This window comes from Vicugna pacos, chromosome 29 (assembly GCF_048564905.1).
Source record: "Vicugna pacos chromosome 29, VicPac4, whole genome shotgun sequence".
NCBI lineage: Eukaryota > Metazoa > Chordata > Mammalia > Artiodactyla > Camelidae > Vicugna > Vicugna pacos.
Window position 1 is genome coordinate 14,392,142 of NC_133015.1, and position 24,876 is coordinate 14,417,017.

A 24,876-nucleotide genomic window follows, 5' to 3' on the forward strand; every position below is an offset into this window, starting at 1 on the left:
CTAAAAGTAAGAGCCCGGAAAACTACACTTAGGGGTGAACTCATGCCCTTACAAGCTTTTATGATTAAAAAAAAAAGAGAAAATAAACTAATAAAATGACTACTTATAAAATTAATATATAAAAATCCTTTAAATCACTATTAAACAGTTAAAACTGAAATAGAGAAAAGATTCCATTCACAATAGCAAAACGATAAAGAAAGAAGCATACACTTAACAATAAATGTCCAGGAACGAAAAATTATAAAACTATACAGGAGAACATTTGAAAAATGCGAGTACATTGAGAGACACACCATTTTTGTGAATGTGAAAACTGAGGTTCTCAAAACTCCCTAAATTAATTTACGGGTATAATATAATTCTGATCGCATTGCCAATTGAAAATTTTAATCAATTAAGTAACTCAAACATTTATCTTGGAATAAACAACTGAGACTATTCAAGAAAATCAGAAAATTAAGATTAATGAGGGGAAAAAATAAAAGCTATCAGCATTAGACTTAGGGACTTCCACTTCTGGTAATGGAAGATAATGGCCACCTAAGTATCTCAGATAAACACTCTCCCTTAGAGAAACCAGAAAAATCTGGACAAAAGATAAGGGTCATCTACTCAAAGGCAAAGGAGAACTAAGAGGAGAGTGAAGAAATACTGGGCCTGATCCAGGGAACTACAGGGCAAGGGAGGTGAACCAAGGGTGGTGTCCGCATTTCAGAGGGGCTGCTGAGGTCCCGGGAGGCTGGTCCGTACTTCTGACAGCTTCTTTGGGGCTGAGGACACAGGGACTGGAATTTAGGGTTTACTAAGAAGGTAGGACCCAAGTAAACCCTCCACTTTGGGTTGGGACCCTGAAGAACTACCTCCTAAGAGAATCAATGAACTGAAATACATAGGCCCTAAAAATGGGGACTAAAAACTTTCTAATCATCTCAGTTCCTCAACAGATTATTGCTAGCATCTCCCCCACCCCCACTCCAGGCACTAGGAACGTAAATCCTCTCATCATCCAAGTTCACTCAATTATTTCTACAAACAGCTTTGCAAATAAAATGTCTGGCACGTAATAAAATGCATATATATATGTATATGGAAAAATTATTCAATCATTAAAAAAAAGGAAGTCTTGCCATTTGCGATAACACAGATGGAACTTGAGGGCATTATGCTTAGTAAAATAAATCAGACAAAGACAAAAACTGTATGATCTCACTTATATACACAATCTACTACCAAAGTAGTTTATTTATTTTTTGTTTGATAGGAGAGGTAATTAGGTCTATTTATTTACTTGTTTATTTAACGGAGGTACCAGGGATTGAACCCAAGACCCCATGCATGCTAAGCACGCACTCTACCTCTGAGCTATACCCTCCCCTGCCCTATATGTACAATCTAGGGCAAAAACAAAAGTAAGACACCCTGAACCCATTCATAAAGAGAATAGATTAGGTGGTTACTGGGGTACAGGGGGAGAGTGGGCAAAATGAGTGAAGGGGGTAAAAAGATATAAACTTCCAGTTATAAAATAAATAAGTTATGGGGATACAATGTACAGCATAGTGACTGTGGTTAATAATACTGTGTTGTATCCTTGAAAGCTGCTAAATGAGTACATCATAAAAGTTCTCATCAGAAGAAAAAAATTGTAACTGTGGTGATGATATTAAATAGATTCATTGTGGTGATCATTTGACAATATACACAAATACTGAATCATTAGGTTGTGCACTTGAAACTAATACAAAGTTATATGTAAATTATATCTCAGTTTCTTAAAATGTGAGCTGGAGAGACAGGAAGTCTTGCTCAGAAAAGGGGATGCCTGGACTTGAGACGCTGGATAGGTTGCAGTGATTGACAGTAACTAGGTCTACAGAATGACCACTGGGGTAAGTGGAGACACGGAATGGTAGATGACAAAGGGAGTTCAAGGTATGAGAGGCCTGGGTATTGAAGCGACCATCAATGTGTATGCTAAAATCACCAAGAATTAAGATGGGAGTGAAGTTGGAGAGACTCACAATGAGCTAGGAGCTACCATTTCTGAGACATGAAGGGGGTACCCTTGGGTCAGAGGATGCAGCACTACGATGTTGTGGATGGTGGATGATGTAATTTGATGACAGGAGAATAAAGCTGGGTGGATGGAGGGAAGATGAGGGAATGGCCTGGAAGCACCAATGAGGAGAGAGGACACTTCCAGGCCCAGTGGTACCAGGGTTTTTGCAGTGGGTTGGAAAGAGGACAACAGGGTGAGATCATGTTTTGTTTAGAGCAAGAAGCTGAGGAGAGCGTCCAGAAAGGTGGTAAAGGGTGCACAGGAGTTTGCTAACACCCAAGGGCTGGATATAAGGGTTTCAGGAGTTAGGGAGGGAGGGGGCGTGGACAGAATAAAGGAAGTGTGATGCCACGTGGAGATTAGGACTGCAGGAGTGGAGGACTGACCCGGATGTCCCGGGAGTGATCGAGCACAGCTAATTTGTCCTGATTGAAAAGAGATTCTGGTGGGGAGTCTGCCAGTGGTGTTCAATTAGAGGTTGAATTACCTTCTGTTTAGTGTGTTGAGTGTCTTTGTGCTAGTTTTCTTCTCATGCTTTGGAATTTTTGTTTTGTTTGTTTTGTTTTGTCTTGTCTTGTCTTGTTTTGGTGTGGTGTCTGTGTGTTGTTGGCTTTGTCGTATCTTTCTGAGCCGCCTCTCCTGTGGCAGGTTTGTTGCTGCCTGCATCAAGACTCCTAGGACCCTCTGGTCCGGAACCAGGTTTTCTCGTTCAACAGAGATAAAGGTGGGGGCAGGGTTCGAAGGGGCACCAGGCAGCGCTGACTCAGTTCTGTCTGTACCGCTCTCTGCTGCCTCCTGCCAGTGCAAACGGGCACCGGCCTCCCAGCTCCAGCCAAGGCAGTGGCCCCAGCTTTCTTGGACTCCTCTCACACTTGGGGAGCCCATCTCTGCCCCAGGGTCACTTGCTGAGCCTGGCTCCCGGCTCCGGGCTCCCGGCTCCCAACTCCCAGCTCCTGGCCACGAGGATGAAAAGCTACAAGGCAGGCTGGGAAATGTATGTGCAAGACTACACACTGCCTGGACCAAACTCCAGCTGGATCAGAGATCTGAAGGTAAAAAGAGAAGCTAATTGTTATGAAATAATCAGGGCTGGGGAAAGTTTTTAGAAGAATTTTTTTAAATCAAAAGATAAATGATTGTGTAATGAATTAGGAGCTCTAACAAATCAGTTTTTTTAACTGAGGTATAATTGACATATAACAATTTATTAGTGGCAGGTGTATAACATAGTAATTCAGTATTTGTATATATTGTCAAACGATCACCATAATAAATCTAGTTAATATCCATCACCACACAGAGGTACAAACTTTTTGTCCTATGATAAGAACTTTTAAGATCTACTCTCTTAGCAGCTTTCAAATATACAACAGAGTATTATTAACCATAGTCACTATGCTGTACATTATATCCCCAGGACTTATTTATTTTATAATTGGAAGTTTGTATCTTTTGACCCCTTTCACCGCTTTTGCCCACTCACCACCCCTTGCCGCTGGCAACTACCAATCTGTTTTCTGTGTCTATGTGTTCAGGGTGTTTGGGTTTGTTTTTGTTTTAGATTCCACAAATAAGTGAGATCATATAGTCTTTGTCTTTCTCTGTCTGATTTATTTCACTTAGCACTTAGCCCTCAAGTTCCATCCATGTTGTCACAAATGGCAAGATGTCCTTCTTTTTCATGGTTGAATAACTTTCCTCTGTGTGTGTGTGTGTGTGTGTGTGTGTGTGTGTGTGTGTGTGTGTGTGTATCACAGCTTCTTTGTCCATTCATTCCACTGATGGACCCTGAGGTTGTTTCCACATCTTGGCTATTGTTAATAATGCTGCAATGAACATGGGTGCAGATATCTTTCAAATTAGTGTTTCCATTTCCTAACAAATCAATTTTTGAATGACCAAAATACCCAATAGAGAAATCAATAAAATATAGACAGTTCACAGAAAAAATACAAATATACATTTTTAAATATATAAAGAATTTTAAAACATCACGGTGGGAAAAAGGCAAATTAAAGCTAAAATAAACACTATTTTCACTTGTCTGCTATCCCACAAGATCAGCTACTTCATCTTTGAACGGTGCTGACATATCACAAAAGCAGATGGGTCAAAGAAATACTTAACATATTTTTGATGTGTTTAGTGTCCCTATGCATTTAAACATGCCGTTTCTTCTGAACAGAATATCCTTCGACCTCTTGTCATGTAGATTTACATCTAACTCCAACTCATCCTTCAAAACTCAGTTCATTTCACCTCCAGAAAGCCTTCTTTGCCTACCATCACAACCACCCTAGTCTGAATAATCTCTCTCCTGGGTTTCTGTGTAATCTTTTTTTTTTTAATTTGGTCATATTCTTGTCTCATTGATTTCAGTCCCTGATTTCCTTGTTTCTTTTCTCAGCTACTCTGTGAGAGCACCAAGTCTAATTTAATTTTGCGTTCCCAAGGCCTCGCTCATTGGAAGCACTCAAAGATTCTTTGTTGGATGTATGAATGAAGAACTTGTTACTTCACTGGGAGGGAGATTATACATAGTTGATTTAGTGACACTGGGTTCTGTGTTAAGCACACTCCACTGGGAGGCAGTGTTGTGCAGTGAAAAAGCTCCCAGCTTTGCAGAACAAATGCCGGGTCTCCCATCTCACTTCCACTGCCTTCTACCTGCCTGTTTCCGTGCCATGCAAAATCTTCTTAAGAAACCAGCAAAAAGGGAAAGATGAAAAGAATAGTTTTCTTACAAGATTATCAAGAGGATTTAAAATAATTTAAGTAGACCTAGGTAAAGTATTTAGCATATTGTAGGTGTGTTTATCATAAGGGAGCTCTTGATTACTTGCTTATATATTAATAGGCACAATTGCAGGCAAAGATCTAGCTCAGAGAAGTGTTTTTTTGCAATTATGCTGCAGATAACAGTTAAAAACTGTCAGCCCACTTCTCACCTCCCTCGGACGGCTCCGGGTTGCAAGACCAGGGTCAGAGGCTCTCAGGGCTCCATGGGACTGGGGGACTGGGAGTCCCATGGGGACTTAGACAAGTCAAGGGCTTGAGTGACTATTATTGCCAGGCCCTGGTTCAGCTGCCTGTGCATTAAATAGATTTTTATGCACTGGCCTGGGAAACCAGCCACCATCAATAATTCTGTTTCTATGGGGAAAGGCTTTCTGTGTTCCAAACAACCAACTTACTAATGAACTCCTGGAACACAACCTATTCGTCGATGGGGACCAGCTAACTGGGTTTACATGGTGGAGGCAGCAGCCTGGGACTGCGCTCTGTTGATCTAATTATTGTGAATTCTCTACAGTGACTAATCGAGCTGGGGGGCTCCACAATTGAAGAGGAATTTTCAAAAATTGGAGAGGATTCCACAAAGAACCACAAAGATGATTAAAGGGCTGCAGGAAAATTTAGTCCGGTCTCTATAGTTTTAAGAGGATTATGGACACTATCCATGAGATAATCACTCTCAAATGGAAAAAGTGTTTGATTCTGTACGGTGTCCAGGGCCTTTATCACTTGCAAATTGATGATACATTCGTACAGAAGGGAACCTATGTTTGCTAAGCACCTATTTCAGGGTATCAGACACTTTCTGGGCCTTTTACACCCAATATTTAAGTTTATCCTCATGGCCACCCTGCCAGATGGACATCATGATACCCATTTTACAGATGAGGAAACTGAGACTCTGTGAGATTAATTTGTCAAAAATTTTATAGCTTATAATGCAGAACATAGATTCCAATCCAGGCCAGATTAAATTCAAAGCCCCTCTAACCCATTTCCCACATGGCAAGAGGGCTTTTTCTGAAGTACAAACCTGATCATGTCTTCCCTGTGTAAACCGTCTTAGGACTCCACTATGCTCCTGGGATGGAACTCAGGCTTCTCATCATGGCAGCCAGGACCCCGTGTGCCCTGCCACCTGCAAACCAGCCTTGCCTCCTGCCATCACCCATCCCCCTCAGCCCTAGTTCTGGATTCAGATATTTTCCTGTTTCTCTGTTCCTCCAGATGCTTCCAGCCTCCATGCCCTCACACACACATCTTCTCTCCCTGCTTCTTTGCCTTTCTTTCTCTAGTAACCAACTTCCTTCTCCCGCTGTGGACTTCAGCTTGCATGTGCCTTCCTTTGGAGGCCTTCCTGGGCTCCAAGTGGGGGCTAATCAGCCCTTCTCTGTGGTCTCACAGCAGATCCCATGCCCTACACAACTGAATCGTAACTGCACGTTGATTTAGCCTTAGGCATCCTCCACCCAATACACACACACATACACCCCACTCAGTCACCATTTGTTAAATAAGTGTTGAATGATCGTATTACAAGTTATTTTTACAAGCAAGAATTTAAAATACTGACATTTACAAAATATTTACCTTTTTTAACGAAGAGGATTTGAGGTAATCTTGATCACAACAGCTCTCCTTTGTTTTCTGATACGTTTTCTTGAGAAGAAGGAAAAGAATGTAGTTTCCAGGAGCTTACTGGGAGTTGTGCAAAACGTCAGCATGCCCACAGCGGGGTGTCCCATGGTGGACTTCATCCATTGTCTGGGTCATGGCAGAAAAGAGACAGAGACCCTTCCATCCCTTAGCTTCAGGAAGGAACCAGTGAATCCATGACATTCAAGAGAACATGGATCTTTGTAAAGTCCTCCAGAGAGACAGCTCCCATCCTATCTGGTGTCAAACAACCCTTGGAATCAAGAAATTCTTCCTTTTGTTGAACTTTAATAAACCCATTTGTTTTGTGTTCTTGGCAACAGAGAAAAAACAGCCATTATCCTCCATGCAGTGGCTCTTCTGAAGTTTATGTTCATTGCTGATGCTTCTTAAGTGATCCCGGAGCTTTTTCTCTCCAGGCTAAGTAATCCCAGGTCTTTAGCCCTTCTTGGCCGGTCACTGAGTGACTATTTTGCTTTGGCTCTGAACTCTTTCCACATTCTCTGAATCCCATTGAACTATGGAGACCAGAGCCGGTCCAGCTCCCTTACAGTTGTGATCTGTGCAGAGCAGTGTAGCAATTACCTCATGATACAGACATGCTTTTCATTTGCCACAGTTCTCTGCTTGCATTTTTTTCAATCAACAGAACTGCAGGGTTGTGACAATTCCTCCCGGTCAACTGGCTATCCACTAAAGCTATACTTTTAATTTTCCAGCCAACTGCCTTTGAGTAGTTGGCACCTTGCCTTTGAACATGTTCACTTTTCAACTCCAAGTGCATAACCCTGAATTTTTCCCTGCTGAACTCCATCCAGTCTGCATCCCATTATTCCAGCTGACCAGCATTGCTGTCTAGGACTACTGTAGCCTGCAGAGATCTTTCCCCTTTGGGACACCTTTGTGTTACTAGTTGCCTGTTTCCCGTGCACATTTTCTATTGATCGGTGCGTGGGTCAGTTTATGCTAAATTATGCTGCTGTAAATAAATCGTCTCCAAATCTCAATGGCTTAAAACAATAGTTTTTGAGGTGTTTTTCTGTTTTTTTAAAATTTATACTATATTTCCTACACTGGTCATCAGAGAGGCTCTGATCATCATAGTGCCTCCATGGTCCAGGTTGGCAGAAGTTCTACCATCTTGTGACACCACCATCTCAGTGTAAGTCTTCAGGGTTCACTGGGCAGCAGCACAGAGCATGGAGAATGGAGAAGTTTCACGTGTTTATTCTATCTAGAAGTGATACACGTTACTTATGCTAACATTTCTTTGGCTAAAGCGAGTCATATTATTGTGACTCATTCCAAGGGGAACATGTGATCCGAAGGAGAGAAGAACTGGAGAGAAATCCTGATATTCACCTAAGGTCTCCCACAAGCAGTGAGATCCCAACTTTTCTAAACACAGTAATCTTGTCTTTTATTTCTGCATCATCCATCAATTCTTAAAGACCTGTATATTCTGGGCTATTTTAATCCCGCAAAAATAGAGGCATTTTTCTCCTCCACGTTCTAGATTATACACCAAGATGTTAGGTTCAAGACCAGATTCTGCAGAAAGCTGCTAACAGAATGTTAAGATGGAGCCACTGATCATGTTTCCTCTCTACACATGAGAGTGCTATACATTGGCGTTGTTAGGAAGCCAGTGGCATGAATTTGTGAGAGACAGCGCTCTCTCAGTCTACCAGACCCACGGATCGGCCAGACGTGCATTTATAACTGATCACATTTTATATACAGAGAATGTAAATACCCACTGTCCCTAGAGGTTTGAAAATCTAAATAAGACAAGGACAATAAAATCTAAATGGAGAAGTGAGTGCTGCAGACAGTGGACTGGGAATGTGAGCCTCCCTCAGCCTCCAGGGAGCCCTGGGACCTTGGGAAAGTCACTCCACCCCCTGGACCTCAGGCTCCAGCTCTTTCTTAGAATAGGATGGGACTTGATCTGTGGTTCTCAGCTCTAGCTGATCATCAGAATCCCCTGAGGAGCTTTTTAAAAACAGATTCTCATTCCTCACTAGGCCTTCTAAATCTTCTAGGGTGGGACCTGGAATCTATTCAGAGTTGAGATGAGCTCTAATCTTTAAATGTGGAATACCCCACAGTTCTGTCTTGACCCCTCCTCAGATTTCTCTCATGTCAGTTGCCATTTATAGTTCCAGGATTCCACATCTTCAGTTTGAATGTAGGAAGAATAAAACTGAATTCATCATTTCATTCAGCCCTAAACTGCTCTGAAAATATCTAGATTTCATACAGGAAAATGGTACAATTTTCCATCCAATCAGTGAGGCCAGAAAAGGCTAGATTCATTTTATATACATCCCCAGTTAATCTCTTATTCTAAATATCTCTCCCCATTATGCCCAAAGTCACTGCCCTAATTCAGGCCTTCATCATCTGTTGCCTGGACTATTACATTCACCTCCTGGGTCTCCCTGACTTGAATCTCACTGATTCCATCCACTACCCCATCCATACCCCTTTGTTCCAAACTGACCATTCTAACATAAAATATCTGCTAAAAAATCTTCAATGATTCTCCTGTTGCTAATAGTTTAAAATCTAAATGCTCTTGCATTTAGACCTAGACATTTAAGGTCTCTCAAGGTGTTATCACAGCATTTCAAGGCCATTGGCAGTGGCTCCCCTGCTCACAATATACCCCAAGCAATACTCAGCCACTAGTGGTCCCTCAGCTTCTCCATGTCTTTGCACATGTTGTTCTCCAATAGAAACATTATTCTTATACCCACTGTCAGCTCTAGGAAGCCTGACAGACTGACAAAATAGCTACTCCTTTGCTTCCACTGTGCTCTGCTTGTTACCAAATCCAAGCTTGTACTGCTCGCCACACAACAAGCCAATACTTGGGAGACAAGTTGTTGGGACAAGGAATATCAGCTTTATTCAGAAAGCCAGCAGACTGAGAAGATGGTAGACTAGTGTCCCAAAGAATCATCTTACCTGAATTAGAACTCAGGCTTGTCCCCATAGGTCAAGTCGTGATGTTCCTGTAAACCTCCAACAAGACAATTATTACTCTCTGTCTTCAAACTTTTTAATCTCTATATGAATGGAAAAGTGTTGTACCCTTAAAAGTCAGAGCCTTGAGAATGGGCTCTCCTGTATATTTTAGGCTATAGGCAACATTCTTAACCTGTAGCAAAAGCTATAGAATACGAAGGTTAAAGTAAAAGAAACAGATCTAATATGCAGTCTGATTTGTTCTTCTCTATTATATACTCACACTTCCATTATAACATTTATTTGATTGGGTGATAATGGCTTTTTCTATATCCACCCCTCTGCTGGAATGGAAGCTACTGAGGGCCTGGGGCAATGCCTGGCACAAAGCACAAATATGTCCAGACTGTATGAATGAATGAATGAACGAGTGAATGACCCTGTCAGCCCTAAACATTCTATGAGTCTAGGAATGCTTCAGGACAAACATGAAGTCTAATCTGCAGCAAGGTGGGAATGGACAGAGGTCTGATCAGGGAGTGAACAGCCACTATCACGTGCAGGCTGCACAGTAAAACAGCATCCTGACCCCAGCTCTGCCCGGTGACATCCTTACTGCTGAAGGTGTTCTACAAGATCGAATTGGAAGCAAAGTGGCTGGAAAATTAAGATCAACTTGATTGAAAAATCACTACATAACATCATTTCACAGAGGAACTTTTTAAATGCTTCAAGTGAATTATTTTCACTTCCAGCTGCTTTTCTCTGACCCTCTTCCCAAGTATTGACATGTGCTAAGCCTAAAAAAACTGAAACTATCCTTAGAAAAACTAAAAGATGCAGAATTTCCAAAGTGAAGAAATCTTCCCATTAGCTCTTCCCTGGAGGAAAGCTTCACTGACAGGCTCCTTAGTTCTTCTGCAAAGTCCAGGACTCAAATATGTGACTTCTGTGGTCCAGGCCATCATCACTGTGAAAAATGTCTCTCTTTTAATACATTTCTTGTTTAAACAAACCTTAGAGGAACGTTTGGTGCCAGATTCTTAGAACTGGCGGTACAATGATTTTTTTTTCTTGACTGTTTATGCTGCCCTGCCTGTAGAATTTAACTAAACAAAGAACGTTTAGTGTAAGGTAGCAATGTGGATGAATAGTTTTTTTGTGTCCTTACGAAAAACGGGGGCTCCAAAGAACAAATCAAAAACTCATTAGGAATAATTCTGCCCTACCCAGTGATGGACAGAAATCATGCAGGAAAAAGGGAGGAAATTATAAAAGACCTTATTCTAAAGAGGCAACGGAGTCAAATGTCAGTCAAAGAACTGTTGAACGAAATCCAGACCAGCCAACAGCGCAGCCTTAGGAATGAACCACCACAACCAGCCCTCTGTGTCTCTCCTTCTGTGTCTCAGTCTCTCTCTGTTTCTGTCTCTGTCACACACACACATACACATCACAAATGGCATTCATTCAGTCAGAACCGTGTCAGGGCAAAGACTCTTCTGGCTTGACACTTAAGCTTTCCAGTAGTTACTGGTATGAAATTCTTGGGCAGCAAAGAAGAAGCAGTGTTAAGAATATTCTCTGCCATGTATTAGAGGCAACTTTAAAAGGTGGCAGGCAAGGTTTTTACACGTGCTGCTTGAGGGTTTTACGCAGCCTCTCCTTCCAGACACAGGAGATTAATAAATCTCTCCCCCAACTTTCACTCTACGCCCACCTCAGTGTCTATCCACAGCAATGAGGAAGAAAAACAAAATTCAGATAAGAAGATCATGCAAATGTTTTTGCAGATCAGCTTCAGTCTGCAGCCTCTGCGAGGGGAAGGGAAATGGATTGGGTCAGGTCAACAGGAGGAAAAAAATCTCCTTTAAACTCAACCTTCTTCATGCTCGTTCCTCGGAGACAAGCAGGACTTTGGATGAGGCCGTTGGGCCCTGTCCTGGGTGCCGCCCCAGCCACAGCCCCGTCCCACGCCAGGAGCCGGGGCCCGTGTGGGCGCAGCAGCGGCTGATGCTCCTGCTCTCCCTTGCTCCACTCTGCACGTGTCATGTTTGTCAGGATTGCTCACTGCGCTGAAACGTGGTCGTGGGAAACGCTGATGACCACTTTGAACTTCAAGTAGATAAAGAGCAGAGTAGTATCTGAGTTGTCAAAATAAAGCGTGTCCTTCTGAGGAGAGGCCCACTTACGACTAGCCTATGCCCTGCCCCCCAACAGAGCTGTCCTTGGGCATCCCCCATCCATTTCACTCCCGTCTTCGCCCTGTCACAGCCTCACACCCAACGTCCTGATCTGCTCAGACTGCTGCAGCAAAATACCCCAGACCAGGCAGCTTACAAACAACAGGGATTTGTTTCTCAGAGCCCTGGAGGCTGAGAAGTCCACGATCAAGGTATCAACAAGGCAGGCGTCATTTTGAGGCCCCTCCTCTTGGCTTTTGGTGGCCCCCTTCTCCGTGTACACTTGTATGACCTCTTCTTTGTTAGGTGTGTGTGGAGAGGGAGGTGCAGAGGGGAGGAGAGAGAGAGAGAGGGAGAGAGAACCCTCCTTGTTTATAAAAAGGACACTAATCTGTTGGATCACGGCCTGACCCTTATAACCTCATTTAACCCTAACTTACCTTCTTATAGGCCCTAACCCCAAATACATGATGTTGGGGCTCAGCTGGTCCGCTCTGTTTCAGGTTACAGCAGCCAGGTGCTTGCTTCTTGCTGAAGGTCTGTGGGTGGCTCCACTCCACGTGTCGCTCACCCTCCATTGAGTAGTAGGCTAGTCCAGGCATGTCCCCTTCATGATGGTGGCTGTGGCTCAAAAGCAAAGTAGGAAAATACAAGGTCTCTTAACTCCTAGACTTGGCGTGGCACACTGACATTTCTGTTGATATCACTGGCTGAAGCCCCGTGGTCAAACCCAAAGTCTAGACATGACAGGGAGGTCCTGACAACAGCATGGATGCAGGAAGGGGTGAAAAACTCAATATACCACGTCTCCCTCTTCCCCACTTCTCATAGCTGACATGTTACACTGGGACTGGTTTTATCATCAGAATCTCCTGAATGTGTCTCATTCTTATCCTCTCCTCCATCATCACCCTAATCTAAGCTCTCACATTCCACTTGGATGCTGTAATAGCTGCCCAGTTGGTCTCTATCTACCCAACTTTGCACCTAACCCCAAAGTGATCTTTCACATTCACAGGTCTCCACATGTCATTACCTTTGCCTCTTTTTTATTCTGAAGGTAAAAGCAAATGTTTCTTATAACCACCTAAGGTCCAGAGTCATCTGACAGCCACCAGCCCTTCCATCTCACCTTATAACCCACCTCCCTTGCCGCTCTGTGTTTTGGTCCCACTGGCTTTCTCTCAGTTCTTCCTAAGTGCCAGGCTCCCTGCCACTTTAAGGCCTTTAAACTGCCGTTTCTTTGCCTGGAACCCTGCCCTCTCTCCACACTCCTAATTCGAATTCTTATCCTTCACAGCTCAACTTGAACATCTCTTCTTCAAGAAAGGCTTCCTTGATGCCCCAGACCAGATTGGCTTTGTTTCAGAAAGTCTCATGTCGTCATATACCCTTACTTCTTGTCACTTTTTGCATTTTGTCATGATGCATGTATTTGTGAGATTAAACAATGTCTCATCTCCCCAGCCCCAGGGGTAAACTCCAGGGAAGTAGGCACCATTTTGAGATTTGCTAATCATTATCTCTCACCGCCTAGCATAGTGCTTGGGACATGGGAGCCACTCAATGCTTTTTTGTTGAGTGAATGAATAAACAAACTGGTCGAAACAATCCAGAAAACAAAGCTAACTCTTTCCATTCTGTTTCTCAAGAACCTGCAGATGTCCACACACTTTGAATTAAGATTTAACATGGGCATTTTACTTTGGGGAAGAATGCAATTCAGGACCAATTACCGTTTCACAGGACTATGAGGAAATCTTTAGCCACAGACTCTTTCACTCTGTAGCCCTTCCTGGACTTAATCCAGGTTCAGTTTAGCAGAAGAGAAAACTGTATGTGTAAGTACTCTCCTACATACACACTCTTGGCAATGTGACTTGCACTGCCCCAGGAGATGGGGTCTGTTGCCCCACCCCGTGCATCTGGGCTGGTCTTGTTATTTACTTTGCTAATAGAATGCAGTGGAAATGACATTGAGCCAATCATGAACCAGTGTCTCATGAAGCCTTGCATGCTTCTGTTCTTGGACTTCTCCCATGCCACAAGTTCAAGCCCAAGCTAGCCTGCTGGAGGATGAGAGCTTGTGTGGAGTAATGTCAAGTTATCACAGCCAATGCAATTCTAGATCAGCCCCCCGCGAACTGCCAGGCAGAGATCAATCAAAATTGCCTCAGATCAGAACTGCTCAGCCAACCAACCTATACATTCCTCAGCTAAGTAAATGCCTGTTGTTTAAGTTTAGCATGATTTGTTACATGGCAATAACGAATGGAGATAACATTTAAGGCAATATTACTAGGCTTCTAAAATTTATCCCATACCCCCTTCACTCCTGCTCCAATAGCACAGAACTTTCAGATAGGCAGATCTAGTTTTAAGTCTTCTTGGAAACATGGATTAGCCAGATGACTTGGACAAGTTAATAGTTCTAAGGCTCAGATTTCTTATCTATAAAATAGGGCCAGTAATAATTGTGGCAGAGAAGGGACCTAGTTGGCCCCCAGTTTATCTTCTTTTCTCCATGTTTTAGATCTCCCAATCTTTAGCTGGGCACATGCCACCCACCTAGGTGTGTTTACATGACTAAGTTCTGGCCAATGAGCTCTAAGTGAAATGTCATGTCATAGGAATCTTCCTACGGGAACCAGTGCGCTTCTTTTGCCCCTCTTTTCCTTCAGCCCTTTCCTCTCTGTTGGCCTTGCAGCTAGGGACCACTTATCGGGGAGAAAGAGTTTGGGTCCCCAAGGACTTTGTGGAGCAGAACTGTGAAACCAGACCTAGACTGCCTACCTCTGGACTTTTATGGGAGAGAAATAAAATTCTCCCTTGTTTAAGACGTTGCTGTTTTAGGTTTCTGTTACTCACAGTTGAACCTAGTCTTAGCTAATATAAATACCTTCCTTGCTGGTTTGTTGTGAGTTAGGCGATAAGTACCTGACATCATGCCTCGTACAGATAACGTAAGTGCCTGACGTCATACTTAGTATACAGTAAGTGACAGTAAATGAATGTAGCACGTATTATTTTTTGATTTATAATAACGGTAGAGGAAATAGCAATATACCTCCCCAGCCAATGTTGAGATAAAACTGGCAATACTGTTGAAGTCAGCTAAAGTTATGGCTGTAGTCACAACATTTACATAATAGTATAGATCTATGACATGTGTTTGTTGATAATACTATCTTAAAGAGTTTCCTTCTTAACTCACTCCTCACTAAATTAAAGTTTTATCTTAATGAAATTTGAGAAACAGATCTACATTAGCAGTGTTAGTGCAGCATTTACTTGGCCATAAATTTTAACTCACTCATGTAGTAATCCCCTCAAAATACGGCAAAACAGGAGATTTTTTAACGTTTTTTTCTCATAAATATTTCAAAATTATATTAAGAAAATGCAATCTTTAGATGTACTTGAAAAGTAATGTTATATATTAAATTACTACATTCGCTCAGGCAATACAGTTTCTTAACAAAAAATTATACCGCAGCTTTAAAATACTGAAAAACTTTATTTTAGCTATTGGAAGACAAAATAGTTTTCAGAAAATGATTACCATTGTAACTCTGCCATTAGCTTCTTTGGTATTCCCTACTGTGAAGATTATTATTTTGAGACTTGGAAAGTCAGCAAAAAGGCATGCAAAGCCTCCTCCAGCCCTGAATCAATTTTTTAAGACAAATTTTCCTCAGAAATACGGTGAAACACAGAGAAGTCATTCATTATGAGTTCCTCGAGCAAAAATTCTTTTTAATTATTCGGACATTGGAAAAGGAACTCACAGAGAAATACTGTTCACAGCGGATTCCATAAAGCATTTGACAGTTATGTGTCACTAGCAAAGTGACTATTAGGTCCCAATTTAACTGGAATGGGGCTTCCACCATTAAGGTGCCTTTTAAAGTTAATTAGTTGCAGAAATCGATTATGAAGACTTTTAATAAGTCCTATACTGTGAAGGTCAGTAGAGATTTTTTAAATGGCTATTAGAGGAAGTTGGTCGGAAGAGTCTTAAAAAAAAATCCAAACTAATTTAACAGGAGAGTCAAGGTTTTAAGGTTTAAGTAGTCTTGAGATGTCTTAAGGAGGGATGGTAGTCTGACTCATGAGACACACGAGTACATGAGAAGCATAAGTCAAGGCAAGAGGTGGGACAGTCTGTGGTCCAGGTGCCTATCAGTACGGCCAGTGGGATACTAGTTGGGAACAGTAGAGCATAGGGCTGGGAATGCAGATTGTGATGTTACTGTGACGTTACAATGCTCTTGCAGCTAATTCATTAATAATTGGTAACCATTAAAGGGTTTTAACAGAAAGGTTAAATAAAAATCAGTCCTGACTTCACTGGGTGGATTCTACCAAACATTTACAGAAGAGTTAATACCAATTCTTCATGAATTCCTCTAAAAATTTGAAGGACAGAGAGCACTTCTCAACTTGTTCTATGAGACCAGTATTACCGTGACACTAAACCCAGGCAAAGACAGCACAAGAAAAGAAAATTATAGACCCATATCACTTATAATTATAGATATAAAAATCTTCAACAGAGAATTTAAAAACCAAGTCCAGCATCATATAAAAGGATTATCATACATGACCAAGTGGAAGTTATACCAGGAATGCAAGGTTGATTGAACATTTAGAAAAAAATCCAGTAATGTCACCATATCAATAGGAAAAAACAATAACCATGTAAACATCTCAGTAAATGCAAAATAAGCATTGGGAAAAAAACAACCCTCATGAGAAAAAAATTCAGCAAACTAGGAAGTGAAGCTAACTTCCTCAACCTGATGAAAGCCATCTAGAAAAACCCATAGCTAATATCATACTTCCTGTTCTTTTCCCTTAAGGTCAGAACAAGACAGGGACGTTTGCTCTCACCAGTTCTGTTCAACATTGTACTAAAAGTTCTATCCAGGGCAATTAGGCAAGAAAAAGAAATAAAAGTCATCTCAATTAGAAAAGAAGTAAAACTATCTCTAATTGTAGATGACATGATCTTGTATACTGAAAATCGTAAGGAATCCACATTTTAAAAAACCCCATTAAAACCAATTAAAAAGTACAGCAAGGTTGTACGATATAAGATCACTATGCAAAATTAATTATATTTTTAATCAATGAATGATCCAAATATGAAATTAAGAAATTCCACTTATCATAGTATCAAAAAGAATCAAATATGTAAGAATAAATTTAACAAGAGAAGTGCAGAACATATACTTTGAAAACTACAAAATTCATTGAAAGAAGTTAAAGATGATCTAAATAAATGGAAAGACATTGCATATTGATGGATCAGAAGACTTAATACTGTTAAGATGGCAATACTCACAAATCAACCCACAGATTCAATGCAATTCCTGTCAGAATCTCAAGTGGATTCTTTGTAAAAATTAATAAGCTGATCCTAAAATTCATATGGAAATTTAAAGGCTCAAAAATAGCCAAAACAATCTTGAAAAGAAGAACAAAGTTGGAGGACTCACATTTTCCAATTTCAAAACTTACTATTAAGTTACAAATAATCAAGACTACGATACTCATGTAGGGATAAATACACACACACAAACACACATAAATATATACATATGTGTGTGTATATATATTATCTATCTATCAATCTATATATCTATCTCAATCAAATAGAATGGAGAATCCAACATAAACTCTCACATTTATTGTCAATTGCTTTTTGACAAAGTTGCCAAAACATTGAAACAGAAAGATTAATCTTTTCAACAAATGGTACTGGGACAATTGGATTGTCTACATACAAAAGAATGAAGCTGGACCTCTACCTTACACCATACACAAAAATTAACTCAAAATGAATCAATGACCTAAATGTAAGAACTTAACCTATAAACTTAACAAGAAAACATAACGGTAAGTCTTCTTATATTGGATTTGGCAATGGTTTCTTAGATATGACACCAAAATACAAATAATCAAAGGGAAAAAAAAGATAAATTGGACTTCCTCAGAATTAGTAACTCTTATACTTCAAAGGACACCAATAGAAAGTAAATAAACAAATCAAAGAATGGGAAAAAATATTTGTAGATCATACATGTGATAAGGGACCTGTATCTAGGATATATAATACTTTAGTCAATGGCAAACAAATAACCCAATTAAAAAATGGTCAAAAATCTGATTAGACATATCTCCAAAGAAGATATATAGATTGCCAATAAACACATGAAAAGATGCTCAACATCACTAGTCATAAGGGAAATGCAAATCAAAACACCCACTAAGTTAGCTATAACAGAAAAAGACAGTAACAAGTGTTGGTGAGAATGTGCAGAAATTGGAACCCCCATGTGAGCTGGTGGGAATGTAAAATACTGCAGCCATTTTGGAAAACAGTGTGGCAATTCCTTAAAGAGTTAAACATAGAGTTATATTATGACTTAGCAATTCCATCCATAAGTTTATGCCCAAGAGAAATGAAAACATACATTCATGCAAAAACTTGTAAATGAGTGTATATATAGCAATAGTCATAATAGTCAAAAGGCAGAAACAATCCAAATGTCCACCAACTGATGAATGGATAAACAAAATGTAGTATCTCTACATCCTACAACATGGATGACCCTTGAGAGCAATCTGCTGAGGGCAAGAAGCCAGCCACAAAAGACCACATAGTCTATGATTCCATTTACATGAAATATCCAGAACAGGGAAGTCTACAGAGACAGAAAGCAGGTTTGCGTGCTCGCTTCGGCAGCACAGTGGAACAATACAGAGGAGATTAGCATGGCCCCGGCACAAGGATGATATGCAAATTTGTGAAGCGTTCCATATTTTTGGGAGTTAGAGATTTGCAGATATGAGCTGATGTATGTATTGAATAGATAAACAACAAGTTCATGCTGTATAGTGCAGAGAACTATATTCAATATCTTGTAGTAACTTATGGTGAAAAAGAATATGAAAACGATATATGTATGTTAATAAATGACTGAAGCATTATGTTGTACACCAGAAATTGACACAACATTGTAAACTGACTATACTTCAATTAAATATATATGTATATGTGTATGTGTGTGTATATATATATATGTATACCTACATACATACACATACACAAAAGTCAAAAAAAAAAAAAAAAAAGAAAGATTTGCAGTTGCCTGGGGCTGGATGGAGAGATGGGAGGATTGGGATGTAACATTTAAGGGATACAGGTTTATTTGGGGGATGATAAATATGTTCTAAAATTGTTTGTGGTGATGATTGCACAATTCTGTGGACATAGGAAAAACTGTTGAATTGTTTAAAAACAGAAAACAAAAAAAAATCAAACGCCAGTGCTATGTTTGAGGAAGATCACTCTGATGGGAGCGGAGAGAGACAGAAAGCACAGACCGATTATGAGGTCATTACCTCTAATCTAGAAGTTTAGAGACAAGATTTCTCAGGCCTTTTCTTCCTTCACTCTCTAGGCCCATTCCCTTCAAACGCACTTAGAACACACTGAGTTATCAAATCTACACTTGATAAATTCACAAATGCACTAGAGGATGGGACTCCGGAAGAGGAGATCATAAAGGGAGCTCCCAACTCTCTCGTGATCAATTTTACTATTTAAGTGACCAAGGGAAAAGACCCATTTCTCAATTGTTTACTTAAAGATCAAGAATTTAAACTTAGATTCTAGGCCAGAGGTATTTAGCTGACGTAGAGTGTCCTGCTAAGTAGGGAATGAGTTTCTGCTTTGTTCCTGGCACATAGTAGCTCTCAATTATATTTTTTTAATAAATCAAATGAATGAATTTTAAGAATAAAAATAGATTTTATGATGTGTTATATAAACATGGCCACGAAAGACACTGTGAGATGAGAAAATAATGCATAATCTTAAACTGGTGATGGAGAAAAAATTAAGAATGGAGAGAAAAGAACAGGCAATTATTTAACAAGACAGCAAACCTCTAAAATATGTCATGACTCAGAGATATAGAAAACAAACATGTTTATCAGGGGCGAAGGGAGTGGGAAGGGATAAATTGGGAGTTCAAGATTTTCAGATGCTAACTACTAAATGTAAAAAAGATAAACAGCAAGTTTATACTATATAGCACAGGGTGCCATATTCAAAATCTTTTAGTAACCTGAAAAAGAATATGAAAAGAAATATATGTATGTATATGTATGACTGAAACATTATGCTGTACACCAGAAATTAATATAACATTATAAACTGACTACACTTCAATAAAAGAAAAAAAAAGTCACTTTATTTTCAGCAAAAAAATATATTTTACAAAATAATTATATATATATATATATATATATATATATATACACACACACACACACGTACATACACATATATGTCATGAGTTTCTTCCATCCCTCCCAGGGGAAAAAATTAGAAAGAAAAAATAATAAATCATAAAGTTATATAAAAGAGTAAGAAAGCACAGGGAACTATATTCAATTTCTTGTAATAACATACAGTGGAAAAGAATCTGAGAGAAAACTATACGTATGTATATGTATAACTGAATTTCTTTGCTATACACCTGAAACTAACATTGTAAATCAACTGCACTTCAATAAAAAAAAATTTTTTTAAAAACTGAAAGAGCTGGAAGGAAAAATAGACCAGATAATAATAATAATAATAAAGTACTAAAAAATGGAAAAAAAAGAATAAGTATATTGTACCTTAAGAATATAAAGAGATAAAAATTAATGTAATGCATCACATCAACAGTCCAAAAAAAATCATATGATCATATGGATAGATGTATAAAAATCATTTGATCAAATATTGTACTGATTCATGATAAAAGCTCTCAGCAAACTAAGAATAGAGGGAAATGTTCCCAACTTGAGAAAGAATGAAAAAGGCAGTTATACAAACCAGAAACCAAAGTATTTTAAGGAGGCAAAGAGGAAAAACAAATTGTTACTCATGCAAAATTTTACTAAGGAAAAAGTGCAATAAAGGAAAAAGGAGATTAAGGAAAAGCATAAGGAAATAAAACAGGAAAATAAGGAAGTAAAACAAAAATAAGGAGCTGTCTTCAGTATCCAAAATTGAAAATAATAGTCAGTCATCAGAAACACCACCCTGGGACTGTCACATTCTCTCCAACCAGTTCCAGCCAGAAAGATCGTCTAGAGAGCTTCTGTTCTTTGTTCTAGGGAGTAATTAGGAAATTGGGAAGAAATAAGCCCAAGATTCAGGGATTACTAACTGCCATCTCACAAGAATGATGATTAAAATATCGTGATTAAGAATCAGGGACCTTCAGCCCCTTTGAGTGCTGATTACAAAGTGATTAGTAGGGATTACTGTGAGATTAACAATGCTTGCAAGGAAGATGATTTGATTCATTCCAGGCATTAGGGACAGAGGTGGCAGATGGTTTAGTTATACCAAGAGAAACTGTAAAGCATACAGAATAAAAGACAGTTGGATTTTTATCCTATTTCATTTGAAAAAGGAAAACATAGCTCTTCATGGGAGAGGACAAGTTGTTTAAAGTTGCATAGGCTTAGGTCATACCTTTGCAATTTGTCAAGAGTGTGAAAATGATGTGATTAGTTTCTGTCTGGGAGGAATGGAAAGATCCAGATAACGAAAACATTAAGGCTAGGATGCCCATTTGGTCCTTTATGTATTAATTAAAACCCTTTGATGGGAATTTATGATGTGAACTAACTTGCTCGGTTTACCATTTAGACAGGTGTGGAAGGAAGTAGTTTAGATGTTCAGACTAGTACTTGCATATGCAGATAACATGTTAATGATTTTATCAGCTGATGAATCTGTAAAAAACATCCCTTGAATACGGAAGCCTATGTTTAAAGCAGCTGGTTCTAAAATAAGTTTAAGACCAGCTATTTGCTTGATAGGGCTGACAAATACGAACAGGTGATGATCTTGGAAGAGGCTGTTGTTTAAAAATGAATCAACTGGGAGTTTAGGAGGGTTTTTCAAGAGTCAAAACAATGAAAAAAACCAAACAGAAAACAGTTATGGTAGATAAGTTAGTGTCTCTCTAGCAGATTTGGAGGTTATTTTACTGTACTAAATGTGTTATTAATCAAAAGTATTTCTCATTGCCTTGAGCCATATGGAAGTGATTTGCCATGTTTTTCTTGCTGTCCATTTGCAAAGTTATGTTTGAGGGAGCTGGCAAAGTGCCTTTAAAAAAACACTGTCTTTACAAAGGTACCTTAATGAGCTGATTGAAGACGAGATTCTTTGCATGGCAGCCATGAGTGATGTGGTTGTCTTAACTTGTAAGAAGAGTCTATGTAGGAACAAACTTGACAAAAAATTCTTTGTCAAATAATTCTGCTATTCTGAGACATACAAAGCATGTACGCTAAATACACTGACTACTTAGAATTATCTATAGAAGAGCCTTTCCAGTCAGTACAGTTTGTAAGCATTCTTTTACAACCTTTTGAAAACCTCTCATATGATGAAGAAACGTACGGATGAACTATTAAAAGGCTACTGAATCCTCTCTTGAAGCAAAAGGATGTAAGGGAAAGAGGCAGGAGGCAAGAGTCAGGATATCTCATTTTCAGGACCAAGTCTACCACTGGTTGTCACTTGCCCTTGCCCGACCTTGTTTTCTTCACCTGTAAAAAGAAAAATACCTAATAGTGGCTAATGTTTATAAAATGCTTGCTATCTATCAGGCGCTGTTAAAGCACTTTATGTATACTGATTTCATCTCCCAGCAACAACCCGTGGTACATACATACCATTGTCATCCCCATTTTACAGTAAACTGAAAGGAGATAATAGGTCCTATCAGATCTCCTATAAGAATAATTAGTAAAACGTAAGGTTGTGAAGGTTTTTTTGGTCTTAATTATATTACTAATTATATGATATCCATCCGGGAAAAAAAGTGGAAAAGTGAAAAAATCTTATGTCACCATACACAAAATTAATAGCAGATGAATTTTAATTCCAAATATAAAACAATAATACTCCTAGAAAGAAGACATATGAGAATATTTTCATGAGCTTGAGGTAGGCAATAATTTCTTAAACAGGACATTAATAAGTACTAACCATAAAGATCTGTAAGTTGGACTATATTAAAATAAGATCTGTTCATCAAAAGACATGAAAAGGGTGAAAAGGAAAATGACCAAGTGGGAAAAGATATTTGTAATGCAAATATTCAACCAAAGAATCATATCAATATATATGAAGCCAAGGAAAACTTATAGATATGTGCACCAAGAGTCATACACACAAGAGTTCACAGCAGGACTATTCATAATAGCTCAAAACTCAAAACAATTCAAATATTAGTCAATATACAATGGAGAGATGTATTATGAATGAATACACATACCATTGTATTTTCATACTATGGAATACTATGCAGCAATGAGGATGAACAATTGACTGCTACATGCAACACTATGACATTTTCACAAACATTAATGTTGAATGAAAATCAGATTCAAAAGAGGACATACTTTTGGTTACATTTTTACAAAGATCAAAACCAGGCAAAACTATGGTGAAAGAAGTCAGAGTAGTAGTTAGCTCTGGAGTGAGGAATGACTGATTGGTGGGACCAGGCAGCTTTCTATGGTGTTAGTTGTGGTCTACTGAACTGAGTGGTGGTTCTGTGGGTATGTTCACTTTACAAAATTTATTTGGCTGAATTTTTCTGTAGATATAATACTTCAATAAAACATTTATTGAAAAAGAAGTTCACTTGTAGGTTCATAGATCTATGAAAATTTATAGGCAGAACAAACAGAAGGATATGAACATAATTTTTCTTCAAGCAATTCTTCAGGATCCCATTGAAACGATGACTATGTCTGGGCTCATTACAGGCACTGAAAGAGAAAAAAAGGATACATGGGGTTTGAATTTTTTCTTTTTAATTTTAATTAACGATGTAAGATCAGAACCTTTATTTTACTATTATGACAAAGAATAGTGTTTATTGTCAACTTTACTAAGAAAATGTATCCACCATTATACTTGTTCTACTTTTGAACATTATAATTCTCCCTTTTTAAATTTATTTCCAGCTAAGAGTACTTATTTTCAAATTTCCAGTGCTCCCAATTCCCATGTATTCATTGAGCTTTATTTGCATTATCTTTGATTTTTCTTTCCCCTTAACCATCAATTTTCACTGGTTAGTGACACGGATCAACCTCAAAGTAGCTAGTGTAAATTCTCAGGTTACCAGGCTACTGAAAACAACAAACTACCATTAAGTCTTCTTCCTCTTTTGCCACTTGTGAAAAATAGGTAAGTTTGGGGCAGCATCCCAAATACATTTCAAATACACTATCATTGAAACTTGTCACAAATGGTGAAAAGGAAATGCTGATTCATAATTTGCTGGATCAAAGTCCCTATGACAAAATTCAAAGATTTTATTCTTTTCAACAATCAAGGCAGAAACAGAACAACAGTAAATTGCAAATTTACCGGAAACCCAGGTTTTACATTCTTTGTGTTAGAAATTTCTGGCTCCTTAGAAAGTTAACTCTAGAACAAACCCATTTCTGGACTTCAGAGGGCACGTATACAACAAAGAATTGGGCAATGCATTTCTCCTTTAAAAAAACTTTCTACATCCCAGGTTTCCAAGAGCCTTAGGAGTAAATTGCCTTTGGGCAACTTCAGATCTGGTAAATAAACAACCTAGATTCTTCTTATAAGCACAGATAGCTAGAAGCAAAATTCTTTAGCCTTGAGTTGGAATCTCTCCAGGGAGAAATCAAAGGTTTTGACTTTCAAAAATTGCCCGTGACCTGAGGCAAAAAAGTTTAGAGCCGGTTTTCAGAGATACTTCGACCAGAGCTACAATTATATACCTTCCTACTCTCCCAGGCCTTCCTTATCAAGAGACTTAATGTTAATAAGAAGAGAACAGGTTGAAAGTCTTTGAAGTGGCCACTCATCTTATCAGGAACTAATCTGTGACGTCAACATCTCTAAGATGAAAAAACCAAAACTACCAGGTTTGAGGCTAAATTCTTTGGCCTAGTCTCCTTTTCCTCCCTGTGTCATCCAGCTGATGGAAAGAATATCATCACCCGTTGTCACGGATCAAGAAGAAAAGATTTCTGTACCTGCACTCTGCACAGCATTTTGAAGACCAAAGATTATGAATATGTATTTTTCAAATTGGGCTCACATAACGTCCTCAAGTCAGTGCAATC

At 39.1% G+C, this 24,876-nt stretch overlaps 1 pseudogene; it reads left to right on the top strand.

Moving 5' to 3' along the window:
* The first annotated feature begins 18,405 nt into the window (after nt 1–18,405).
* LOC116286042 (U6 spliceosomal RNA) lies at nt 18,406–18,502 on the top strand (annotated as a pseudogene).
* The last annotated feature ends 6,374 nt before the right edge of the window (nt 18,503–24,876 follow it).